Below are 26,610 nucleotides of genomic sequence, written 5' to 3'. Positions count from 1 at the left end.
AGTCACATGTAAATATAAGAAAACAAATTGACTTATGATGGTGTAGCCATGCATGTTGTTTTATTGTTAATATGTCAATTTGTTTTTTATTGAAAATACTTTGTATAGATGAATTATCCCCAAACTTGTCATCGTAACACCTTAAAAGTAAACATGACTTAACATGGCAGATACCTGTGTATTGTTTATCATATGCGGTATGAGTGCAACGTTTTCAACTCAGTTCCTTGGTAGAACCCACTTACAGTAAATATCACTTCTGATGGAAAAAAAGATGCGGATGAAAAACACTTTTCTTATCTATTGTGCAGAGTTCTTCAAGGAAAGTAATCGAATCCAAAGGAATAGCTTTAAAGAGACTTTATTTAGTATAAAGTATTTTCGGTATGGTAAACTGATACTCTGAAGCAAAGAGAGATTGAAGATGTATTCTAAACACGTGCTGAGCGACTCCTAGCTGATCAAAAACATAAACCCATCTATGTCTAATCGCTGCCGAGAAGTTTCTGAGGACAATGTGGGTCTGTAGGCTGTTATGGTCTGATCAGCGCGGTCCGGAAGTAGTGGGGGGAGCCGATGTGAGATAACCCTCGGCTTTTCTCGCCTGGTCTGTGATGCTGCCTTCTGTGGCTAAAGTATTTATTACAGCCTTCAGTAAGGTCTTGCTCCCCTTGTGGCTATGTATGGTATTTACGGCTTATATGTTTGGTCCTGCTTCATTGGGTCTATGTGTGGGTAGCTTAGATTCTTAAAATACGTAACAATTGTTACTATTATATTGTTCAAAATGTACGCATATATAAAAAATATATATAGCGTATAAAAAGTGCCTGGTAAAGAAGATGAGTGGCTGGTAGATTTTTTAGTCTAACTGCCACAGTGGCTGGTGGGCAAAAAGTGTGTGTGTGTGTGTGTGTGTGTGTGTGTGTGTGTGTGTGTGTGTGTGTGTGTGTGTGTGTGTGTGTGTGTGTGTGTGTGTGTGTGTGTGTGTGTGTGTGTGTGTGTGTGTGTGTGTGTGTGTGTCCACGGCCCAACCCCGCCCATTCTCTGGTGTTCAGAATGTGGTGGAAAAACGGTTTTTGAGATAAGAAGGTCCTACCGCCCTGAAATTTTAATAGAATAAGGGGGAATCCGTGTGTGTGCCACGGAATATCAGTGCCATATATTAATGGAAATGTTTCCGTCATTGGCAAAAGGAAGCAAGAGTCTTGGGAGGTTTACCATCAGGAGGATGACAAATGTTCGACGTAGTTGACAATCCGGAATTGTCTCCACCACGTCTCATACACGCAAGATCATTTGTTATCCACAAGATCAAGTTCCTCCTTCTAACTTTAAATGCCGAACACAGATCCCCTGTCCATCCATTCACAGACTTCAGACACCTGCAAGAGAGACCTTAGGAGAGGAAAGAAACCTTTTCCAGCTGAGCCGGACTACCTTAACCCCACTGTTACTCTGAATTGATTTGTACGTGTGAAAAAGGAAACTGGTAGGTAAACCCACTTAATGAGGCTACTAACTGAGTTGTACTAACTATAAGGCCAGACCCGTCGCCAGACCTGAGTCTTAAGGGGGGCATATCAAATGCATAGGGGGGCACAATTATTATTAGCCTAGAGTATGTATATTTCCTCTAGGGATCGACCGATACCGATTTTTAAGGGCCGATACGATACCGATATTTTTTCATCAGCCTTAGCCGATACGCCGATACCGATTTTCTTGAGCCGATTTTTTTATTATTCTTTTTTAAAGGAACATTTATTGAACTTCAATATCAAAAACAATATTTAACAAATAGTAAAAACAGGTGAAGTAGAACAAGTAAGAACAAGTAGATGAACAATATTTAACAAATATTAAAAACAGGTGAGGTAGAACAAGTAAAAAAAAAAATAAAAATTTAAAAAAGAATCGGCGAAAATCAGCCGCGTATCGGCCAATACCGATACACGTAAAAAACACGAATATCGGCCGATAATATCGGCCGACCGATATATCGGTCGATCCCTAATTTCCTCTATTCGCGCAGCACATAATCATCACGTTAAACATAACCAACAGCAATATGACCCTATAGCCTATAGCCTACAACATCACATCATTCCTCATCATTTAAAGCAATACATTACATAGAAGCAATGCTATGAATATATATCCATAAAACACTGGACTATACAACATATTAGGTGTAAAAGCAGTTATCAGAGAGATATGCATTGACATTAGAACCTCCTCGTCAACATATCCTTCTACTCAGACGTAAACTTGTGAGTTAGGTCCTTTTCAAAAGCAAGCTGAATCAGCTGGGCCTTGCGTCTGTGCAGCATACCTCGCCGATGCTCTGAGGAGACGTTTTTCAACGTGGAAAATGAGTTTTCACACATTGCTGTGGAAGCCCCTAAAGTTAGGGCAAGGGTGTAGGCTGTGAGAACAGTCGGCATAGCCTGGAGTGCACAGTTGAATTTGCTAAGGATGTTTGCTATTGTCCATTTTCCGGGGGTAATCCGGGGGTCATTAATTTTCAGTTCCAGCTAATAATAGCAGGAGAGGGATTACCTTTGATGGGTCCAGGAAATTATTTGACTGATTATTAGACTGTTGGTGGGCTTTTCAACCACTTACGAATATCCATGATGATGAACTAGAAATGAAAGTAAGCAGGGGCGATTCTAGGTTCTGACTTTTGGGGGGGCTCAACCCCAGGAAGCCACAGGTGTATATGAAGTATATAAAGTCCTGTCCAAGATTTTTTTATTCCACAACCTTTATTTTATTAGTTACTATGCTGTTGTATGTCTAAGCCTAAAGCTGGCAGTGTCAGCTAAATAATGCAGTTCTGAATCACTAAAGTGATGAAAGGAAAAAAGACTATTTGGATGAAGGAATAATCAATGGATGTGAACTGTAATAACAAATTTGAGGTATATTAAATTTCCTTTGTTTAAGTTTCACTCAAAAATTACCATAGTTCCCCCTTTTGTTTTTATTTACACAGTTACTGAAACAAATTGGTATAACATGTACAAGATTAATAATATGAGAAACATACCACTATTTCGGGAGCAATAAACTATGTTGTCTCGCTTTCAGGGACCCATACATTTTTATAAAACTTCTGATGCAAAAAAATCTTGTTCTGATGCAAAAAAAAAGGGTGCTAATTTTCAGTTAAAACAAAACCGCTGGCATTATTTTATCAGCTGTGGGCGTTTTCATTGCCATAACAACGTGAGCTAATCAACAAGTACAACATGTTCTAGACCAGTGGCTCTCAATTATTTTCTGTCATTCCCACCCTAGGAGACAGAGATCATTTTTTGCGCCTTCCCTGAATTGAAATAGCCTACTATTGAGAACCTGCTAATATTTATTTATTTAGATTAATACAATTAGCCTCTGCAACAACTTAAAACAATTTCTAAGTTCAGTTTATTAACTCAATTTGTAACATTTAAACAAGACTGCTAAGTCTGTGTGAATCTCAAAACAGAGAAACAAGAGCATATGATTCACTGTGGTTTGCATTTAATTCAAATTATTTTTTGTCAGCTTCATCAGCTTATTCCCTTTCAAAAAAAATAATATATGTTCTTCTTTCAAGCATGAATAAAGACACCAAGTCCCTCTGTCATGACTTTGTACGATCAAAATTCTTGTAAAACTTCTGACCCTTGGTATTATGTTTATTTAAATTAAAATAAGTAACTTATTAAAATAAATCAATTTTATAAGCTGAGGGCGTTTTCATGAGCCTCATAGTATTAGAAGATGTGGTACTTGTTGATTAGCTCAGTTGTTATGGCAATGAATAAGCCCTCTGCTGATAAAATAATGCCAGCGTCTTTTTTCAACTGAAAATTAACACCCGTGTCAACTTTTTCTGCTCCTTGCACCTTATCATGCTTATCATGTTACGCAGAATTACTAGCCCCTGCCGACTAAAAAATTAAACAATTCAAGAGGCGGCATAGTTAGAATCGCCTTGTGGTCAACTGTCATTTAATAGTCATCTGACAAATTATGTCAAGGTTTTAAAATGATTATTATCATTATTAGCTGGTCATGTTATAACACAGCTGGTAATCGTGGATTTTCTGATAAAGACTAGCAAGCCTTTTTGACAGACAAAACAGCAGAAACTAGCTTAAGTGTGCTCGGGCTGCCTTTTTGGTTTTGTCAAACAGGAGACGCCCACCCACCAATCAGAGGTTAGAGATTCCTGCAGGAAGGTTGCGCTCGATTTCACTAGCCCATTTGTGCCTGTTCATTAGTGTACAGCATCTATTCTCTCATTGCTTGTGTAAAAAAAAAAAGGTAGAATATTAGATTTGAGGACGAAATGATAGGGTGGGCTAAGGCAAGTTTTGGGTGAGCTTGAGCCCACCCAAAAAAGGCCAAAAAGAAAAAAGGTCTCGCCATTAGAGGCAAAAAAGCCTTTGTTTACCTTGACAGCGGTCAATTATACTTGGCAACGGTGAATTATCAAATATAATTCACCGCCAGAAGTTGTGAAGGGCCCATGCAAGTGAACGGAGCGTTAATAATATAAATAATAACATAACATATATGCATATTTTTTTCTTTTTTTGAGATCTGTGCCTCAAGTGGGGGGGGCACAAGCATTGCGGGGGGGGGGCCCGGCCCCCTATGGCCCGCCCATAGCAACGGGCCTGTATAAGGCACCTTGTGTCCTGAATCCTATACCAAAGATAATGTGTCCAGTGGTTTTATTTGCTTAATGCAAATGTAAAACAATAGGCCTACGTATGCGAGGGGCTAAATCCAGTGATATCTCTTAATATAAATGTGTTTATTCCTAAAAAGTAGGCTCATGTTGGGTTCGCCTACACACAGTTATAATAATACATGTGGTATAACTAAACCAGCCTACGATATAGAATAGTAATTTATTATAGAATAATAATCTTCATATTAATCATTTATAGTAAAGTATACTTTAAGCAAGGCCAAATGTGTACATTTAGGTTATATTTAAATGCATTAAATATGGGATCAATTTGTTGGTATTTTCAAAATTGTGTTATTTTTTAAGAGGGGGAGATTCTTTGTTGTAACCAAACTATGAACCTTTGAATTAAAATAGTTTGAGAACAATCTGTTCTAGGCGATACAAAAACAATTTGAACACAATTATTTGAAATGCTAGCAAACGCTAAAAATGGCAGCACTGGGGCAATGTCTCACAACTTTAACTTTACCATTGCTAGACATGGCCGGAGGAATGCTGTTCTTCCTGCTTTTGGCACTGACCATTCTGGCTGGAGCCTCTAGCCAGGGCACAACAGTAGCCGCAACCACCACAACAGCAGCCTGATTAATAATATGAGAAACATACCACTATTTCGGGAGCAATAAACTATGTTGTCTCGCTTTCAGGGACCCATACATTTTTATAAAACTTCTGATGCAAAAAAATCTTGTTCTGATGCAAAAAAAAAGGGTGCTAATATTCAGTTAAAACAAAACCGCTGGCATTATTTTATCAGCTGTGGGCGTTTTCATTGCCATAACAATGTGAGCTAATCAACAAGTACAACATGTTCTAGACCAGTGGCTCTCAATTATTTTCTGTCATTCCCACCCTAGGAGACAGAGATCATTTTTTGCGCCTTCCCTGAATTGAAATAGCCTACTATTGAGAACCTGCTAATATTTATTTATTTTTTGTCAGCTTCATCAGCTTATTCCCTTTCAAAAAAAATAATATATGTTCTTCTTTCAAGCATGAATAAAGACACCAAGTCCCTCTGTCATGACTTTGTACGATCAAAATTCTTGTAAAACTTCTGACCCTTGGTATTATGTTTATTTAAATTAAAATAAGTAACTTATTAAAATAAATCAATTTTATAAGCTGAGGGCGTTTTCATGAGCCTCATAGTATTAGAAGATGTGGTACTTGTTGATTAGCTCAGTTGTTATGGCAATGAATAAGCCCTCTGCTGATAAAATAATGCCAGCGTCTTTTTTCAACTGAAAATTAACACCCGTGTCAACTTTTTCTGCTCCTTGCACCTTATCATGCTTATCATGTTACGCAGAATTACTAGCCCCTGCCGACTAAAAAATTAAACAATTCAAGAGGCGGCATAGTTAGAATCGCCTTGTGGTCAACTGTCATTTAATAGTCATCTGACAAATTATGTCAAGGTTTTAAAATGATTATTATCATTATTAGCTGGTCATGTTATAACACAGCTGGTAATCGTGGATTTTCTGATAAAGACTAGCAAGCCTTTTTGACAGACAAAACAGCAGAAACTAGCTTAAGTGTGCTCGGGCTGCCTTTTTGGTTTTGTCAAACAGGAGACGCCCACCCACCAATCAGAGGTTAGAGATTCCTGCAGGAAGGTTGCGCTCGATTTCACTAGCCCATTTGTGCCTGTTCATTAGTGTACAGCATCTATTCTCTCATTGCTTGTGTAAAAAAAAAAGGTAGAATATTAGATTGGTGAGCTTGAGCCCACCCACAAAAGGCCAAAAAGAAAAAAGGTCTCGCCATTAGAGGCAAAAAAGCATTTGTTTACCTTGACAGCGGTCAATTATACTTGGCAACGGTGAATTATCAAATATAATTCACCGCCAGAAGTTGTGAAGGGCCCATGCAAGTGAACGGAGCGTTAATAATATAAATAATAACATAACATATATGCATATTTTTTTCTTTTTTTGAGATCTGTGCCTCAAGTGGGGGGGCACAAGCATGGTGGGGGGGGGGGGCCCGGCCCCCTATGGCCCGCCCATAGCGACGGGCCTGTATAAGGCACCTTGTGTCCTGAATCCTATACCAAAGATAATGTGTCCAGTGGTTTTATTTGCTTAATGCAAATGTAAAACAATAGGCCTACGTATGCGAGGGGCTAAATCCAGTGATATCTCTTAATATAAATTTGTTTATTCCTAAAAAGTAGGCTCATGTTGGGTTCGCCTACACACAGTTATAATAATACATGTGGTATAACTAAACCAGCCTACGATATAGAATAGTAATTTATTATAGAATAATAATCTTCATATTAATCATTTATAGTATACTTTAAGCAAGGCCAAATGTGTACATTTAGGTTATATTAAATGCATTAAATATGGGATCAATTTGTTGGTATTTTCAAAATTGTGTTATTTTTTAAGAGGGGGAGATTCTTTGTTGTAACCAAACTATGAACCTTTGAATTAAAATAGTTTGAGAACAATCTGTTCTAGGCGATACAAAAACAATTTGAACACAATTATTTGAAATGCTAGCAAACGCTAAAAATGGCAGCACTGGGGCAATGTCTCACAACTTTAACTTTACCATTGCTAGACATGGCCGGCGGAATGCTGTTCTTCCTGCTTTTGGCACTGACCATTCTGGCTGGAGCCTCTAGCCAGGGCACAACAGTAGCCGCAACCACCACAACAGCAGCCGCAACCACCACCGCGGCAGCCGCAACCACCACAACCCCCGCAACAACCACGGCAGCCGCAACCACCACAGCGGCCGCAACCATCACAGCGGCCGCAACCACCACGGCGGCCGCAACCACCACAGCGGCCGCAACCACCACAGCGGCCGCAACCACCACGGCAGCCGCAACCACCACGGCAGCCGCAACCAACACGGCAGACGCAACCACCACGGCAGCCGCAACCACCACAGCAGCCGCAACCACCGCAGCCCCTGCAACTACCACCGCAGCCGCAACCACCGCAGCCCCTGCAACTACCACCGCAGCCGCAACCACCACCGCAGCAGCAACAACAGCGGCCGCAACCACAACAGCGGCCGCAACCACAACAGCAGGCACTACAACAAAAGCAGGTGCAACCACAGCAGCTGCAACAACACCAGCAGCAGGCACAACCACAACAGCGGCCACAATCACAACAGCAGGCGCAACAACAGCAGCAGGCGCAACAACAGCAGCAGGCGCAACAACCACAGCAGGCGCAACCACAACAGCAGCAGGCGCAACCACAACAACTGCAGGCGCAACCACAACAGCAGCAGGCGCAACAAAAACAGCAGCAGGCGCAACCACAACAGCAGCAGGCGCAATCACAACCGAAGCAGCCGCAACCACAACAGAAGCAGCCGCAACCACCACGGCGGCCGCAACCACCACGGCAGCCGCAACCACCACGGCAGCCGCAACCACCACGGCAGCCGCAACCAACACGGCAGACGCAACCACCACGGCAGCCGCAACCACCGCAGCCCCTGCAACTACCACCGCAGCCGCAGCCACCACGGCAGCCGCAACCACCGCAGCCCCTGCAACTACCACCGCAGCCGCAACCACCACCGCAGCAGCAACAACAGCGGCCGCAACCACAACAGCGGCCGCAACCACAACAGCAGGCACTACAACAAAAGCAGGTGCAACCACAGCAGCTGCAACAACACCAGCAGCAGGCACAACCACAACAGCGGCCACAATCACAACAGCAGGCGCAACAACAGCAGCAGGCGCAACAACCACAGCAGGCGCAACCACAACAGCAGCAGGCGCAACCACAACAACTGCAGGCGCAACCACAACAGCAGCAGGCGCAACAACAACCACAGCAGGTGCGACCACAACAGCAGCAGGAGCAACAACAACAGCAGCAGGCGCAACCACAACAACCTCAGGCGCAACCACAACAGCAGCAGGCGCAACCACAACAGCAGCAGGCGCAACAACAACAGCAGCAGGCGCAACAAAAACAGCAGCAGGGGCAACCACAACAGCAGCAGGCGCAATCACAACCGAAGCAGCCGCAACCACAACAGAAGCAGCCGCAACCACCACGGCGGCCGCAACCACCACGGCAGCCGCAACCACCACGGCAGCCGCAACCACCACGGCAGCCGCAACCAACACGGCAGACGCAACCACCACGGCAGCCGCAACCACCGCAGCCCCTGCAACTACCACCGCAGCCGCAGCCACCACGGCAGCCGCAACCACCGCAGCCCCTGCAACTACCACCGCAGCCGCAACCACCACCGCAGCAGCAACAACAGCGGCCGCAACCACAACAGCGGCCGCAACCACAACAGCAGGCACTACAACAAAAGCAGGTGCAACCACAGCAGCTGCAACAACACCAGCAGCAGGCACAACCACAACAGCGGCCACAATCACAACAGCAGGCGCAACAACAGCAGCAGGCGCAACAACCACAGCAGGTGCAACCACAACAGCAGCAGGCGCAACCACAACAACTGCAGGCGCAACCACAACAGCAGCAGGCGCAACAACAACCACAGCAGGTGCGACCACAACAGCAGCAGGAGCAACAACAACAGCAGCAGGCGCAACCACAACAACCTCAGGCGCAACCACAACAGCAGCAGGCACAACCACAACAGCAGCAGGCGCAACCACAACAGCAGCAGGCGCAACCACAACAGCAGCAGGCGCAACAACAACAGCAGCAGGCGCAACCACAACAGCAGCAGGCGCAACCACAACAGAAGCAGCCGCAACCACCACGGCGGCCGCAACCACCACGGCGGCCGCAACCGCCACGGCAGCCGCAACCACCACGGCAGCCGCAACCACCACGGCAGCCGCAACCACCACAGCAGCCGCAACCAACACGGCAGACGCAACCACCACGGCAGCCGCAACCACCACAGCAGCCGCAACCACCGCAGCCCCTGCAACTACCACCGCAGCCGCAGCCACCACGGCAGCCGCAACCACTGCAGCCCCTGCAACTACCACCGCAGCCGCAACCACCACCGCAGCCGCAACCACCACGGCGGCCGAAACCACCAAAGCGGCCGCAACCACCACGGCGGCCGCAACCACCACGGCAGCCGCAACCACCACGGCAGCCGCAACCAACACGGCAGACGCAACCACCACGGCAGCCGCAACCACCACAGCAGCCGCAACCACCGCAGCCCCTGCAACTACCACCGCAGCCGCAGCCACCACGGCAGCCGCAACCACCGCAGCCCCTGCAACTACCACCGCAGCCGCAGCCACCACGGCAGCCGCAACCACTGCAGCCCCTGCAACTACCACCGCAACCACCACCGCAGCCGCAACCACCACGGCGGCCGCAACCACCAAAGCGGCCGCAACCACCACGGCGGCCGCAACCACCACAGCAGCAGGCGCAACCACAACAGCAGCAGGCGCAACCACAACAGCAGCAGGCGCAACCACAACAGCAGCAGGCGCAACAACAACAGCAGCAGGCGCAACCACAACAGCAGCAGGCGCAACCACAACAGAAGCAGCCGCAACCACCACGGCGGCCGCAACCACCACGGCGGCTGCAACCGCCACGGCAGCCGCAACCACCACGGCAGCCGCAACCACCACGGCAGCCGCAACCACCACAGCAGCCGCAACCAACACGGCAGACGCAACCACCACGGCAGCCGCAACCACCACAGCAGCCGCAACCACCGCAGCCCCTGCAACTACCACCGCAGCCGCAGCCACCACGGCAGCCGCAACCACTGCAGCCCCTGCAACTACCACCGCAGCCGCAACCACCACCGCAGCCGCAACCACCACGGCGGCCGAAACCACCAAAGCGGCCGCAACCACCACGGCGGCCGCAACCACCACGGCAGCCGCAACCACCACGGCAGCCGCAACCAACACGGCAGACGCAACCACCACGGCAGCCGCAACCACCACAGCAGCCGCAACCACCGCAGCCCCTGCAACTACCACCGCAGCCGCAGCCACCACGGCAGCCGCAACCACCGCAGCCCCTGCAACTACCACCGCAGCCGCAGCCACCACGGCAGCCGCAACCACTGCAGCCCCTGCAACTACCACCGCAACCACCACCGCAGCCGCAACCACCACGGCGGCCGCAACCACCAAAGCGGCCGCAACCACCACGGCGGCCGCCACCACCACGGCGGCCGCAACCACCACGGCAGCCGCAATCAACACGGCAGACGCAACCACCACGGCAGCCGCAACCACCACAGCAGCCGCAACCACCGCAGCCCCTGCAACTACCACCGCAGCCGCAGCCACCACGGCAGCCGCAACCACCGCAGCCCCTGCAACTACCACCGCAGCCGCAGCCACCACGGCAGCCGCAACCACTGCAGCCCCTGCAACTACCACCGCAACCACCACCGCAGCCGCAACCACCACGGCGGCCGCAACCACCAAAGCGGCCGCAACCACCACGGCGGCCGCAACCACCACGGCGGCCGCAACCACCACGGCAGCCGCAATCAACACGGCAGACGCAACCACCACGGCAGCCGCAACCACCACAGCAGCCGCAACCACCGCAGCCCCTGCAACTACCACCGCAGCCGCAGCCACCACGGCAGCCGCAACCACCGCAACAGCAGCAGGCGCAACCACAACAGCAGCAGGCGCAACAACAACAGCAGCAGGCGCAACAAAAACAGCAGCAGGCGCAACCACAACAGCAGCAGGCGCAATCACAACAGAAGCAGCCGCAACCACAACAGAAGCAGCCGCAACCACCACGGCGGCCGCAACCACCACGGCAGCCGCAACCACCACGGCAGCCGCAACCACCACAGCAGCCGCAACCAACACGGCAGACGCAACCACCACGGCAGCCGCAACCACCACAGCAGCCGCAACCACCGCAGCCCCTGCAACTACCACCGCAGCCGCAGCCACCACGGCAGCCGCAACCACCGCAGCCCCTGCAACTACCACCGCAGCCGCAGCCACCACGGCAGCCGCAACCACTGCAGCCCCTGCAACTACCACCGCAACCACCACCGCAGCCGCAACCACCACGGCGGCCGCAACCACCACCGCAGCCGCAGCCACCACGGCAGCCGCAACCACCGCAGCCCCTGCAACTACCACCGCAGCCGCAGCCACCACGGCAGCCGCAACCACCGCAGCCCCTGCAACTACCAACACGGCAGACGCAACCACCACGGCAGCCGCAACCACCACAGCAGCCGCAACCACCGCAGCCCCTGCAACTACCACCGCAGCCGCAGCCACCACGGCAGCCGCAACCACTGCAGCCCCTGCAACTACCACCGCAGCCGCAACCACCACCGCAGCCGCAACCACCACGGCGGCCGAAACCACCAAAGCGGCCGCAACCACCACGGCGGCCGCAACCACCACGGCAGCCGCAACCACCACGGCGGCCGCAACCACCACGGCAGCCGCAATCAACACGGCAGACGCAACCACCACGGCAGCCGCAACCACCACAGCAGCCGCAACCACCGCAGCCCCTGCAACTACCACCGCAGCCGCAGCCACCACGGCAGCCGCAACCACCGCAACAGCAGCAGGCGCAACCACAACAGCAGCAGGCGCAACAACAACAGCAGCAGGCGCAACAAAAACAGCAGCAGGCGCAACCACAACAGCAGCAGGCGCAATCACAACAGAAGCAGCCGCAACCACAACAGAAGCAGCCGCAACCACCACGGCGGCCGCAACCACCACGGCAGCCGCAACCACCACGGCAGCCGCAACCACCACAGCAGCCGCAACCAACACGGCAGACGCAACCACCACGGCAGCCGCAACCACCGCAACAGCAGCAGGCGCAACCACAACAGCAGCAGGCGCAACAAAAACAGCAGCAGGCGCAACCACAACAGCAGCAGGCGCAATCACAACAGAAGCAGCCGCAACCACCACGGCGGCCGCAACCACCACGGCAGCCGCAACCACCACGGCAGCCGCAACCACCACAGCAGCCGCAACCAACACGGCAGACGCAACCACCACGGCAGCCGCAACCACCACAGCAGCCGCAACCACCGCAGCCCCTGCAACTACCACCGCAGCCGCAGCCACCACGGCAGCCGCAACCACTGCAGCCCCTGCAACTACCACCGCAGCCGCAACCACCACCGCAGCAGCAAATACAGCGGTCGCAGCCACAACAGCGGCCGCAACCACAACAGCAGGCACTACAACAAAAGCAGGTGCAACCACAGCAGCTGCAACAACACCAGCAGCAGGCACAACCACAACAGCGGCCACAATCACAACAGCAGGCGCAACAACAACAGCAGGCGCAACAACAGCAGCAGGCGCAACAACCACAGCAGGCGCAACCACAACAGCAGCAGGCGCAACCACAACAACTGCAGGCGCAACCACAACAGCAGCAGGCGCAACAACAACCACAGCAGGTGCGACCACAACAGCAGCAGGCGCAACATCAACAGCAGCAGGCGCAACCACAACAACCTCAGGCGCAACCACAACAGCAGCAGGCGCAACCACAACAGCAGCAGGCGCAACAACAACAGCAGCAGGCGCAACCACAACAGCAGCAGGCGCAACCACAACAGCAGCAGGCGCAATCACAACAGAAGCAGGTGCAACCACAACAGCAGCAGGCGCAACCACAACAGCAGCAGGCACAACAACCACAGCAGGCGCAATAACAACAGCAGCAGGCGCAACAACAGCAGCAGGCACAACAACCACAGTAGGCGCAACAACAACAGCAGCAGGCGCAACAACAACAGCAGCAGGCGCAACAACCACAGCAGCTGCAACCACGACAGCCGCCACAACCCCAGCAGCAGCAGGCGCAACAACAACTGCAGGCGCAACCACAACAGCAGCAGGCGCAACCACAACAGCAGCAGGCACAACAACCACAGCAGGCGCAATAACAACAGCAGCAGGCGCAACAACAGCAGCAGGCACAACAACCACAGCAGCTGCAACCACGACAGCCGCCACAACCCCAGCAGCAGCAGGCGCAACAACAACTGCAGGCGCAACCACAACAGCAGCAGGCGCAACCACAACAGCAGCAGGCACAACAACCACAGCAGGCGCAATAACAACAGCAGCAGGCGCAACAACAGCAGCAGGCACAACAACCACAGTAGGCGCAACAACAACAGCAGCAGCAGGCGCAACAACCACAGCAGCTGCAACCACGACAGCCGCCACAACCCCAGCAGCAGCAGGCACAACAACCACAGCAGGCGCAATAACAACAGCAGCAGGCGCAACAACAGCAGCAGGCACAACAACCACAGTAGGCGCAACAACAACAGCAGCAGCAGGCGCAACAACCACAGCAGCTGCAACCACGACAGCCGCCACAACCCCAGCAGCAGCAGGCGCAACAACAACTGCAGGCGCAACCACAACAACTGCAGACGCAACCACAACAGCAGCAGGCGCAACAACCACAGCAGGCGCAACCACAACAACTGCAGGCGCAACAACAACATCTGCAGGCGCAACCACAACAGCAGCAGGCGCAACAACCACAGCAGACGCAACCACAACAGCAGCAGGCGCAACAACAACAGCAGTAGGCGCAACAACCACAGCAGACGCAACCACAACAGCAGCAGGCGCAACCACAACAGCAGCAGGCGCAACAACAACAGCAGCAGGCGCAACCACAACAGCAGCAGGCGCAACCACAACAGCAGCGGGCGCAACCACAACAGCAGCAGGCGCAACAACCACAGCAGGCGCAATAACAACAGCAGAAGGCGCAACAACAACAGCAGCAGGCGCAACAACCACAGCAGCTGCAACCACGACAGCCGCCACAACCCCAGCAGCAGCAGGCGCAACAACAACAACTGCAGGCGCAACCACAAGAACTGCAGGCGCAACCACAACAGCAGCAGGCGCAACAACCACAGCAGACGCAACCACAACAGCAGCAGGCGCAACAACAACAGCAGTAGGCGCAACAACCACAGCAGACGCAACCACAACAGCAGCAGGCGCAACCACAACAGCAGCAGGCGCAACCACAACAGCAGCAGGCGCAACCACAACAGCAGCAGGCGCAACAACCACAGCAGCAGGCGCAACAACCACAGCAGGCGCAACCACAACAACTGCAGGCGCAACAACAACAACTGCAGGCGCAACCACAACAGCAGCAGGCGCAACAACCACAGCAGATGCAACCACAACAGCAGCAGGCGCAACAACAGCAGTAGGCGCAACAACAACAGCAGCAGGCGCAACAACAACCACAGCAGGCGCAACAACAGCAGCAGGCGCAACCACAACAGCAGCAGGCGCAACCACAACAGCAGCAGGCGCAACCACAACAGCAGCAGGCGCAACCACATCAGCAGCAGGCGCAACCACAACAGCAGCAGGCGCAACCACAACAACAGCAGGCGCAACAACAACAGCAGCAGGCGCCACCACAACAGCAGAAGGCGCAACAACCACAGCAGGCGCAACAACAACAGCAGCAGGCGCAACAACAACAGCAGCCTCCGCCTCCTCCGCCGGCGGCAGGCCAACCTACCAGGCACTGTCACAAGGTAGGCGGACTAGCAAGGCTCCCTGCTAAACCGGTATCTGCATGCTAATCCATGAGCTAGGCTGCCCGCTTAATCTCTAGCTAGGCCTGCCACTTAAGTGCTTGCTAGGCTACCAGCTAAACCTCAAGTAAAGTTGCCCGCTCCAGTATGCTGCAGGCTAGACTTCTAGCTAGGCTGCCCACTTAACCTCTAGCTAGGATGCCCAGTTAACCTCTAGCTAGGCTACCCTGTTAACCTCTAGCTAGGCTACCCTGTTAACCTATAGCTAGGCTGTCCACTAATCCACTATCTTAACTGCTAGCAAGGCAATATCTGCTTCAGCAGAAATAGTTGTCTAGGCCTCACTTTAAAGTAGCCACTAGTTGTCTGTTAATCGTAAAAGCAACGTTTAATGCAATTATGAAATAACTTAATCTCTTTCTCTCTATTTTCAGCTCTGCTCATCATCCTAGGGACCATGGGTCTGACCTTGCTATAAAGCAGCTTTAAGAAGGTCCAAAAGTGGCAAAAACCTACATTACATATATTAACTACATCAAAAATATATGAACAATTCGTAAAATACTTTGTATTTTTCAATCCTCAGTTCATTAATGGAAGGATATTGTTAATTAAAGGCCCATGACGATGCCTAGAAATTAGCCTTAAAGAAGGAGCTATTTATTTTTCTAACAATTTTGTCCTTTTGTTTGCCTTTGGGTGAGTTATGAGTTTTGTGTATATTTCCACGCATTCCATTGTATGTGTCATGTATTTATTGTGTAAGTCTCAGACCGACAGGTTATCAGGCACTGAACCAATGTTCGTCCCCTCTCTCTTCGTTGAATGATGCCACTGGATGGCAGAAACGATACTGGCTTGTATGTTAAATAAACTTGCGATTTGTGATTATCTAAGCACGAAAATTAAGAGCAGTATTAAATTAAGTAAATTCTGCTCACAGAAAAAACATGCATTCAAACAGTGGTGGTATGATCCGATTGTTATGCACTTTGTTGCAACAACTAGTATGTTTTATTTGTTTGTTAAATAAAATATACCAGTCAACTTGATTCTGTTCTTGCCTACTTTGTAACGCAACCATGCTTTACCTAATTTCTGGTCATTACATGATGGAATGGCCTATATTGGATTATTTTACATGCTAGACTAGAGCAACCCGATCTCTTCAATCAAGGTCATGACCATTCAAGGTGATAGGTGGTATGCATCTGCGCTCCACACAAGCTAATTGGAAAGATGGGCTTATCATCTGTCATCTAATGCAGCGGTCCCCAACCTGTGGCCCGTACCGGCCGCGGGACATTTCTAACCGGGCCGTAGGTTAGTAGGCTACGACAAGAATAGAAAAAATAAATTAAAAAAAATCATGCAAAATGCATGCACACTTAATAAACTCAATTTACTTTGCAATACTGTCACTCTTTTACATGCCATAAGTCTATATGAATGAGTGGATCCGCAACCCATTTGTCAATTTCCCGAATCACTTGTCAGTGCAGGAGGAAGATCAAATGATCGAAATAGCTAATGATGGTGGTCTTAAAAGTGTGTTTCAGCAAACCTCTCTGGCGGGCTTTTGGATCAAAACCAAAGCTGAGTATCCCGAGATATCCGTAAAAGCGCTGAAAACAATGCTTCCATTTCCCACCACGTACCTATGCGATGCCGGGTTTTCGGCAATGACTGCAACCAAAACAAAATTGCGCAATCGATTGGACATTTGAAACACGCTAAGGGTGTCACTGTCTTCCATCACCCCCAGATGGAACCTTCTTGTTGCAGGGAAACAAGCACAGCGCTCCCACCGATTAAAATGAATTGTAGCCTATTCTGTGGCCTCAAAAAAAAAAACGTGCGTTAAAGGACAATTCCGGTATTTTGAACATTGAGCCCCCTTTCTGGTTTGTTTAGGATGAAATAGAGTGGGTGACACCGAAATTTGAACTATTAGTCCTTTCTCGGGTATTTGGCTCATTTTGAATCGCTCCTGCCTGCTTCACAATGGTTGTCTGTGTGCATACACAAACCTGTCAACCCAGCAACCCTAAACGTTCGTTTTAAAAAATTTGCAAGTAACCGAGTGGTTAGTGGCATTCGTGAAGTTTAAAAAAAAATATATCGGCGCAATATATGGTTTCTGTCGTGTTTTATTGCACATTTATCGCCAGTTGATTTCAGTTGGAAGACTCATTACTGCACGATGATATTACTCCGCCGAACCGGAAAGGTGGGCTGTTTACGTTGGTTTGAAGTCTTGTACCGTGAGCACTTCGGATTAGGGAAAATCACATAGAAAATCACTGAAAATGGATTATGAAAGGTGGCTTCTGGAGGACGCACTCGATTTCGACGGCAGAGGATATCGTTTTGAACCAGAATTCACCCAAGAGGAGCTACGTGAGATGGAGGCTAGGGCTACGGAGGCGCCTGAAGCTCCGGCTGAAGCGGTCCCCCCAGGATCACGGGCGGGTGGTGTGCCTGTGGGAAGTGCAGGCAGATGCCGACGGAAGTCGAAAGTAGGTGCTGCACGGAGTGGGACCTTGTGCGGAAGTTTATATGCGGTTGTGAGGTATCTGAAAAAATAGTTCAATTTAGCAACTAACACGGGTGTAAAACATATATTGCGCCGATATATTTTTTTTAAACTTCACGAATGCCACTAACCACTCGGTTACTTGCACATTTTTGAAAACGAACGTTTAGGGTTGCTGGGTTGACAGGTTTGTGTATGCACACAGACAACCATTGTGAAGCAGGCAGGAGCGATTCAAAATGAGCCAAATACCCGAGAAAGGACTAATAGTTCAAATTTCGGTGTCACACACTCTATTTCATCCTAAACAAACCAGAAAGGGGGCTCAATGTTCAAAATACCGGAATTGTCCTTTAAGTTCCCTTACTGACATTTAGTGTTGTGCATGTTTACACTTGATAGATGTTACTTCAAGTTTAGTTCAATAGTTCATAGTTGTTCATTTTTCACTTGTTCAAGTTCACGTTCTTTTTTAAGAGTTTGTTACCTTCACTGTTCATAAATAACTGGAACTAGTTATTTTAAATGAATGCATGCACAACACTATATGAAAATATCAACAAATTGGCAACCTCTGCGCAACATAACCCAACCCCCCCCCCCCCCCCCCGGCCCGCCCCACCGGTCCGTGAATTTTTTTGGAGAATCAAAGCGGTCCTTGGTGCTGAAAAGGTTGGGGACCCCTGATCTAATGCACAACTGGACTCTAGCATAGGCTACGCACAAATCGTGTTTTTTGTACACAGATTGAAGGGTTCGGGTTGGCTAGAGGGACATAGTAAGCGTATTCCATTATATTGTAGCGACCCTTGAATTGTATAAAAGTCTATAAGTTATGTATAATGCTGCGATCCATTTGTATGGTACGATATGGTACGTCCGTATGGTACGCCGGTATGTCTGTCACATTCTCGCCAGAGAATGTGATGTTATTTCCTGGCTTGCAGCTGTGGTAGAAAATAATGAAGGTTTAAAAGGATATTTGCCAAATGTTAGAATATAATAGTGGAGAGGAATGTACCAAAGAGGGAAGAGGGGCAGGCTCCAGACCGTGTTCTATTGTTATTCAACACCCCAGACTGTCCGGAGTTGACCGACAAACAGATAAGACTCAGATAAGACATCCCTCTGTAGTCAATGACGCCAGTCTATTTCTCAGTTCACTTAGATAATAATTATAAGTCAGGTTACCTTTAAGTATAAATTATATAAGAATATAATGTAAATATACGCACAATGGAGCCAAATGTTAAACACTATTGATTTTACTTGGCCTTCCTGTTTCAAAACAAATGCTTGCATTTCGATGAACCCCTGACGCCCCATGTAAATGGCCTCTTACTGAGACCCCTATGGCTCCTCGTCTGTGGTTTTAGAATGCATATTCTGTAGGCTTAAAGTTAAGAGTTAAGGTAACTAATCCATACCCCGGTTAATATCAGACACTACCTGCTCCTGCCACCATAGGTTTGCAGAGAACTATATACAAACACTGAAGGCATGATGCCACCATAGGTTTGCAGAGAACTACATACAATATGCACACTGAAGGCATGATGCCACCATAGGTTTGCAGAGAACTGTATACAATATACACATTGAAGGCATGATGGCACCATAGGTTTGCAGAGAACTATATACAATATACTGTACATACTGAAGGCATGATGCCACCATAGGTTTGCAGAGAACTAGATACAATATACACACTGAAGGCATGATGCCACCACCATAGGTTTGCAGAGAACTGTATACAATATACACACTGAAGGCATGATGCCGCCATAGGTTTGCAGAGAGCTATACACAATATGCACACTTAAGTCATGATGCCACCATAGGTTTGCAGAGAACTAGATACAATATACACACTGAAGGCATGATGCCACCACCATAGGTTTGCAGAGAACTATATACAATATACACACTGAAGGCATGATGCCACCATAGGTTTGCAGAGAACTAGATACAATATACACACTGAAGGCATGATGCCACCATAGGTTTGCAGAGACACACAATATGCACACTGAAGGCATGATGCCACCATAGGTTTGCAGAGACACACAATATGCACACTGAAGGCATGATGCCACCATAGGTTTGCAGAGACACACAATATGCACACTGAAGGCATGATGCCACCATAGGTTTGCAGAGACACACAATATGCACACTGAAGTCATGATGCCACCATAGGTTTGCAGAGAACTAGATACAATATGCACACTGAAGGCATGATGCCACCATAGGTTTGCAGAGAACTAGATACAATATACACACTGAAGGCATGATGCCACCATAGGTTTGCAGAGACACACAATATGCACACTGAAGGCATGATGCCACCATAGGTTTGCAGAGACACACAATATGCACACTGAAGGCATGATGCCACCATAGGTTTGCAGAGAACTATAATAAACACTAGAAAGTGGTGGGGTGGTGGTGTGGGGTTGTGAGGGCCACTGTAACCCAGTGTCCATCCTCAGGGGAAAGGGTGGGGGGGGGTGGGTTGTGAGGGCCGCTATAACCCAGTGTCCATCCTCACGAGAAGGGGGGGTGGGGGAGAGAGAGAGAGAGAGAGAGAGAGAGAGAGAGAGAGAGAGAGAGAGAGAGAGAGAGAGAGAGAGAACATTACTTGTACTGATCCTTTGCTCGTCTCTTTCAGTGCAGCAAAGCGGTCAATGACTTTTTCATTGAAATCACGCATGTTGAGGACTAGTTCCCTCTCCATGGAGAGCATGGCCAGTGCATTCAGACGTTCCTGGCCCATTGAATTACGCAGGAATGTCTTATTCTTTTCAAAGTTGAGAAACATCTCTCAGCTTCAGCTGTTGTCATAGGAGTAGTTATGAGAATGTTCAACAAACTCACAGTTTCAGAGAATGTCTCCTGGAGGTTGTAGATCATGATAACGTGGTACAGTGGTACATCTCGGCTCTCGTACACAGTGTTGACAATCCTGCTGTTAAAATTCCACCTTGTGTAGATGAAGCTCTGGGCAGTCTTCGTGAAACAATCTTGTCCAGAACGCTGCACCGTTTCGGTGACCGGGAAAAGAATGACGCAATACCGCTCAGATCGGAAAAGAAAACGTTTACTTTTTTGATGCGGGAGGGAGCTTGCTGCATGATCAAATTAAGCTTAACTTTGTCTGAAGTGGATAGTCGACTAAAAGGAACTTTTTTCAGAGACTCAACGGAATTGCACACATTAGCAGCCATGTTGAAATTAGCAAGTGACTTGATCGAAGATATCCCTTCACGCTCTTCCCTCAGTTACGTACGACGCAAGCACGTTAGGGCGAGTCCCAAATCCCCATTGAAAATGCATTGAAGGCTCAATTTCCGAAAAAAGTTTTAACATGAAAGTCAATGGGAGAATGCTTGGGCGATTTTCCACGTCAATGAATTCGCCCATAGAGGCAGGACCATTTTAAACGCGACTTGAATCTGACGATTCTGATTGGACAATGACAGATAATATGTCTAGAACACTGAAAACTACTTTTGCTGTGATAGAATTTGTTGGAAAAAAAATCCTCTTTCTCCCAGTTGGTAGTGCGTCGCCCAAATCGCCCCTATACACCATACGCCCCTGCCTCCCGTTATAGCTAGTATATGATTTCTCACGGAAACATACGCAACAGCCAATCAAATTCGACCGCGAAGCCACCAAACCGGAAATACGCCAATATCTCAGCAGCACTTTGACATATCATAACCATACTTGGTACATAGACCCATGACGTCATCGCGGGGACACTCAATGAATTTGGTGATAGACCTCTAGGGGGCGCTATAATTAACAAAGACGTGTTTTAACTCCTCTCTCGTCACATAAGTATATTTCGAACAAATTCTCTATGTCTGGTGATACTATCAAACCGCCCCATATAGCACATAAATATTTCCCATTGGAACATCAGAAATTGGCCGCCATGGTGAAAGTTATCAAAATCAACATTACATATCCACAGGCCACAGATTATGTCCAATCATCATGAAACTGTGGAAACATGCCCTATATGATCTTCAGACCAAGCCGAACAAACGTGCCAAACAGCATTTTCTAATTCAAAACCGTTTGGCCGTGACAGCTAATCAAACTTGACGGCAAAGCCGCCTAACAGGAAGTAAGCCTGTTCTCAGCAACAAAGCCTGTTCGACAGTCAAACAATTTGGTGACCTTTCACCTCAGGGGGGCGTCAAACAACAATGACTTTATTTACCATTCCGCCCACTTACAATATAAACTGCAATTCTTGCCGCATACTTGCATAACGCTGGAGTTCATTCCACCAGCCGTTGTTATTACCGATTACCGAGACAGTCGTCATGTAGCCACCTAGCCGATACAGTCGTCATGTTGCCACCTAGCCGATTACGTCCGCGTGCCATACGCGCATAATGCTGTAATTCATTCCACCAGCTGTCGTCATAACTGATTACTGAGACGGTCGTCATGTAGCCACCCAGCCGATTACGTCCGTCCGGCAGAATTAGTTTATCGAGTCCCATTATGCTTGACACCCACATTGCTGCATGCAGCTATATTTTAAGTTGTGTTTATAGTGCTGCAAATCAAATGGGATGAATACAATTGTCTGAATCTGAAACTGAAAGCAGGTCATCACATATTTTGCCAATGACGGGGATCATTAGACAAAAATGTGTCTGTCATTAGCAAGAGTCTTGGGAGGTTTACCGTCTGGAGGATGACAAAAGGTTCGACGTAGGTGACACACCCTGAATTGTTTCCACCACGTCTTATGCACGCAAGATCAGGTATTACCAACACGATGAAGTTCCTCCTTCTTCCTTTATATACCGAACAAAGATCCCCTGTCCATCAATTCACAGACTTCAGACTTCTACATCTGCAAGAGAGACTTTAGAAGAGGAAAGAAACCTATCCAGCTGAGCCGGACTACCTTAACCCCACTTTTACTCTGAATTGATTTGTACTTGTGAAAAAGGAAACTGGTAAGTAAACCCACTTTATTGAGGCTACTAAGTGAGTTGTACTAACTATTGTGTTCAACTTGTGTTCTGAATCCTATACCAAAGATAATGTGTCCAGCGGTTTTATTTGCTTAATGCAAATGTAAAAACAATAGGCCTACGAATGTGAGGGGCTAAATCCAGTGATATCTCTTAATATAAATTTGTTTATTCCTAAAAAAGTAGGCTCATGTTGGATTCACCTGCACGCAATTATAATACTACATGTGGTATAACTAAAACAGCCTACAATATAGAATAGTAAATTATTATAGAATAATAATCTTCACATTAATCATTAATAGTTAAGTATACTTTGAGCAAGGCCAAATGTGAACATTTATGTAATTTTAAATGCATAAATATGGGATCAATCTGTTGATAATTTCAAATTTCAAAATTTTCAAGAGGGGGAGATTCTTTGTTGCAACCAAACTATCAACCTTTGAATTAAAATAGTTTGAGAACAATCGATTCTAGGCGATACGAGAACAATATGAAGCTAATTATTTGAAATGCAAAGAAAACACAAAAAAATGGCAGCACTGGGGCAATGTCTCACACTTCAAAAATATACTGAAACGGAGTGCAGGCTATGCAGAGACCTCTTGACTAACTTTATCTTTATCATTGCTAGACATGGCCCGAAGAATGCTCTTCTCCCTGCTTTTGGCACTGACAATTCTGGCTGGAGCCTCTAGCGAGGGCACAACAGTAGCCGCAACCACAACAGCCCCCGCAACCACCGCAGCCCCCGCAACCACCGCAGCCCCCGCAACAACCACAGCGGCCGCAACCACGACAGCGGCCGCAACCACGACAGCGGCCGCAACCACGACAGCGGCCGCAACCACGACAGCGGCCGCAACCACGACAGCGGTCGCAACAACGACAGTGGCCGCAACAACGACAGCAGGCGCAACAACGACAGCGGCCGCAACCACGACAGCCGCCGCAACCACGACAGCCGCCGCAACCACGACAGCCGCCGCAACCACGACAGCCGCCGCAACCACGACAGCCGCAGCAACCACGACAGCGGCCGCAACCATAACAGCCGCCACAACCACAACAGCCGCCCCAACCACAACAGCAGCCGCAACAACAACAGCCGCCGCAACCACGACAGCGGCCGCAACCACGACAGCCGCCGCAACGACGACAGCGGCCGCAACGACGACAGCGGCCGCAACGACGACAGCCGCCGCAACCACGACAGCCGCCGCAACCACGACAGCCGCCGCAACCACGACAGCCGCCGCAACCACGACAGCCGCCGCAACAACAACAGCCGCCGCAACAACAACAGCCGCCCCAACCACAACAGCGGCCGCAACAACAACAGCCGCCGCTACGACGACAGCCGCCGCAACCACAACAGCCGCCGCAACCACGACAGCGGCCGCAACCACGACAGCCGCCGCAACCACGACAGCCGCCGCAACAACAACAGCCGCCGCAACAACAACAGCCGCCCCAACCACAACAGCGGCCGCAACAACAACAGCCGCCGCAACCACGACAGCGGCCGCAACCACGACAGCCGCCGCTACGACGACAGCCGCCGCAACCACAACAGCCGCCGCAACCACAACAGCCGCCCCAACCACAACAGCGGCCGCAACAACGACAGCGGCCGCAACCACGACAGCCGCCGCAACCACGACAGCGGCCGCAACCACAACAGCAGCCGCAACCACAACAGCCGCCGCAACCACAACAGCCGCCCCAACCACAACAGCGGCCGCAACCACAACAGCCGCCGCAACCACGACAGCGGCCACAACCACGACAGCCGCCGCTACGACGACAGCCGCCGCAACCACAACAGCCGCCGCAACCACAACAGCCGCCCCAACCACAACAGCGGCCGCAACAACGACAGCGGCCGCAACCACGACAGCCGCCGCAACGACGACAGCGGCCGCAACCACAACAGCAGCCGCAACCACAACAGCCGCCGCAACCACAACAGCCGCCGCAACCACAACAGCCGCCGCAACAACGACAGCCGCCGTAACCACGACAGTGGCCGCAACCACAACAGCCGCCGCTACGACGACAGCCGCCGCAACCACAACAGCAACCGCAACCACAACAGCCGCCGCAACAACAACAGCCGCCCCAACCACAACAGCGGCCGCAACAACAACAGCCGCCGCAACCACAACAGCAGCCGCAACCACGGCAGCCGCAACCACAACAGCCGGCGCAACAACAACAGCAGCCGCAACCACAGCAGCAGCAACAACCACAGCAGCCACAACGACAACAGCCGCCGCAACCACAGCAGCCGCAACCACAACGACGACAGCCGCCACAACAGCCGCCGCAACCACGACAGCGGCCGCAACCACGACAGCCGCCGCTACGACGACAGCCGCCGCAACCACAACAGCCGCCGCAACCACAACAGCCGCCCCAACCACAACAGCGGCCGCAACAACGACAGCGGCCGCAACCACGACAGCGGCCGCAACCACAACAGCAGCCGCAACCACAACAGCCGCCGCAACCACAACAGCCGCCGCAACCACAACAGCCGCCGCAACAACGACAGCCGCCGTAACCACGACAGTGGCCGCAACCACAACAGCCGCCGCTACGACGACAGCCGCCGCAACCACAACAGCAACCGCAACCACAACAGCCGCCGCAACAACAACAGCCGCCCCAACCACAACAGCGGCCGCAACAACAACAGCCGCCGCAACCACAACAGCAGCCGCAACCACGGCAGCCGCAACCACAACAGCCGGCGCAACAACAACAGCAGCCGCAACCACAGCAGCAGCAACAACCACAGCAGCCGCAACGACAACAGCCGCCGCAACCACAGCAGCCGCAACCACAACCACGACAGCCGCCGCAACCACGACAGCGGCCGCAACCACGACAGCCGCCGCAACCACGACAGCCGCCGCAACAACAACAGCCGCCCCAACCACAACAGCGGCCGCAACAACAACAGCCGCCGCAACCACAACAGCCACCGCAACCACGACAGCGGCCGCAACCACGACAGCCGCCGCAACGACGACAGCGGCCGCAACCACAACAGCAGCCGCAACCACAACAGCCGCCGCAACCACAACAGCCGCCGCAACCACAACAGCCGCCGCAACCACAACAGCCGCCGCAACAACGACAGCCGCCGTAACCACGACAGCGGCCGCAACCACGACAGCCGCCGCTACGACGACAGCCGCCGCAACCACCACAGCCGCCGCAACCACAACAGCCGCCCCAACCACAACAGCAGCCGCAACATCAACAGCCGGCGCAACCACAACAGCCGCCGCAACAACAACAGCCGCCGCAACCACAACAGCCGGCGCAACAACAACAGCAGCCGCAACCACAGCAGCAGCAACAACCACAGCAGCTGCAACGACAACAGCCGCCGCAACCACAGCAGCCGCAACCACAACAGCCGCCGCAACCACGACAGCAGCCGCAACCACAACTGCCTCAACCACAACAGCCGCCGCAACAATGACAGCAGCCACAACCACGGCAGCTGCGACCACAACAGCTGGCGCAACCACAGCAGCAGCAACAACCACAGCAGCCGCAACCACAACAGCAGGAGCAACCACAACAGCAGCCGCAACAACCACAGCTGCCGCAACAACCACAGCCGCCGCAACCACAACAGCCGCCGCAACCACAACAGCCGCCGCAACCACAACAGCCGCAGCAACCACGGAAGCAGCAACAACCACCGCAGCCGCAACCACAGCAGCAGCAACAACCACAGCCGCCGCAACCACAACAGCAGCAACAACCACAGCCGCCGC

The 26,610-nt window shown here is 50.4% G+C and overlaps 2 long non-coding RNA genes across 2 annotated transcripts; both read left to right on the top strand.

Moving 5' to 3' along the window:
- The first annotated feature begins 1,185 nt into the window (after positions 1-1,185).
- Positions 1,186-6,442, top strand: LOC132475645 (uncharacterized). Its single transcript, XR_009529946.1, has 2 exons — positions 1,186-1,492; positions 5,235-6,442. It is a non-coding gene; the product is annotated as an uncharacterized LOC132475645 (long non-coding RNA).
- An 8,606-nt stretch (positions 6,443-15,048) lies between these two features.
- LOC132475646 (uncharacterized) lies at positions 15,049-16,320 on the top strand. The gene is made up of 2 exons (XR_009529947.1): positions 15,049-15,268; positions 15,703-16,320. It is a non-coding gene; the product is annotated as an uncharacterized LOC132475646 (long non-coding RNA).
- The last annotated feature ends 10,290 nt before the right edge of the window (positions 16,321-26,610 follow it).

The sequence above is a fragment of the Gadus macrocephalus genome, chromosome 17, assembly GCF_031168955.1.
Source record: "Gadus macrocephalus chromosome 17, ASM3116895v1".
Taxonomy (NCBI): domain Eukaryota; kingdom Metazoa; phylum Chordata; class Actinopteri; order Gadiformes; family Gadidae; genus Gadus; species Gadus macrocephalus.
The sequence above is the reverse complement of the archived record's forward strand: the minus strand, read 5'-3'. Positions and strand labels throughout refer to the sequence as shown.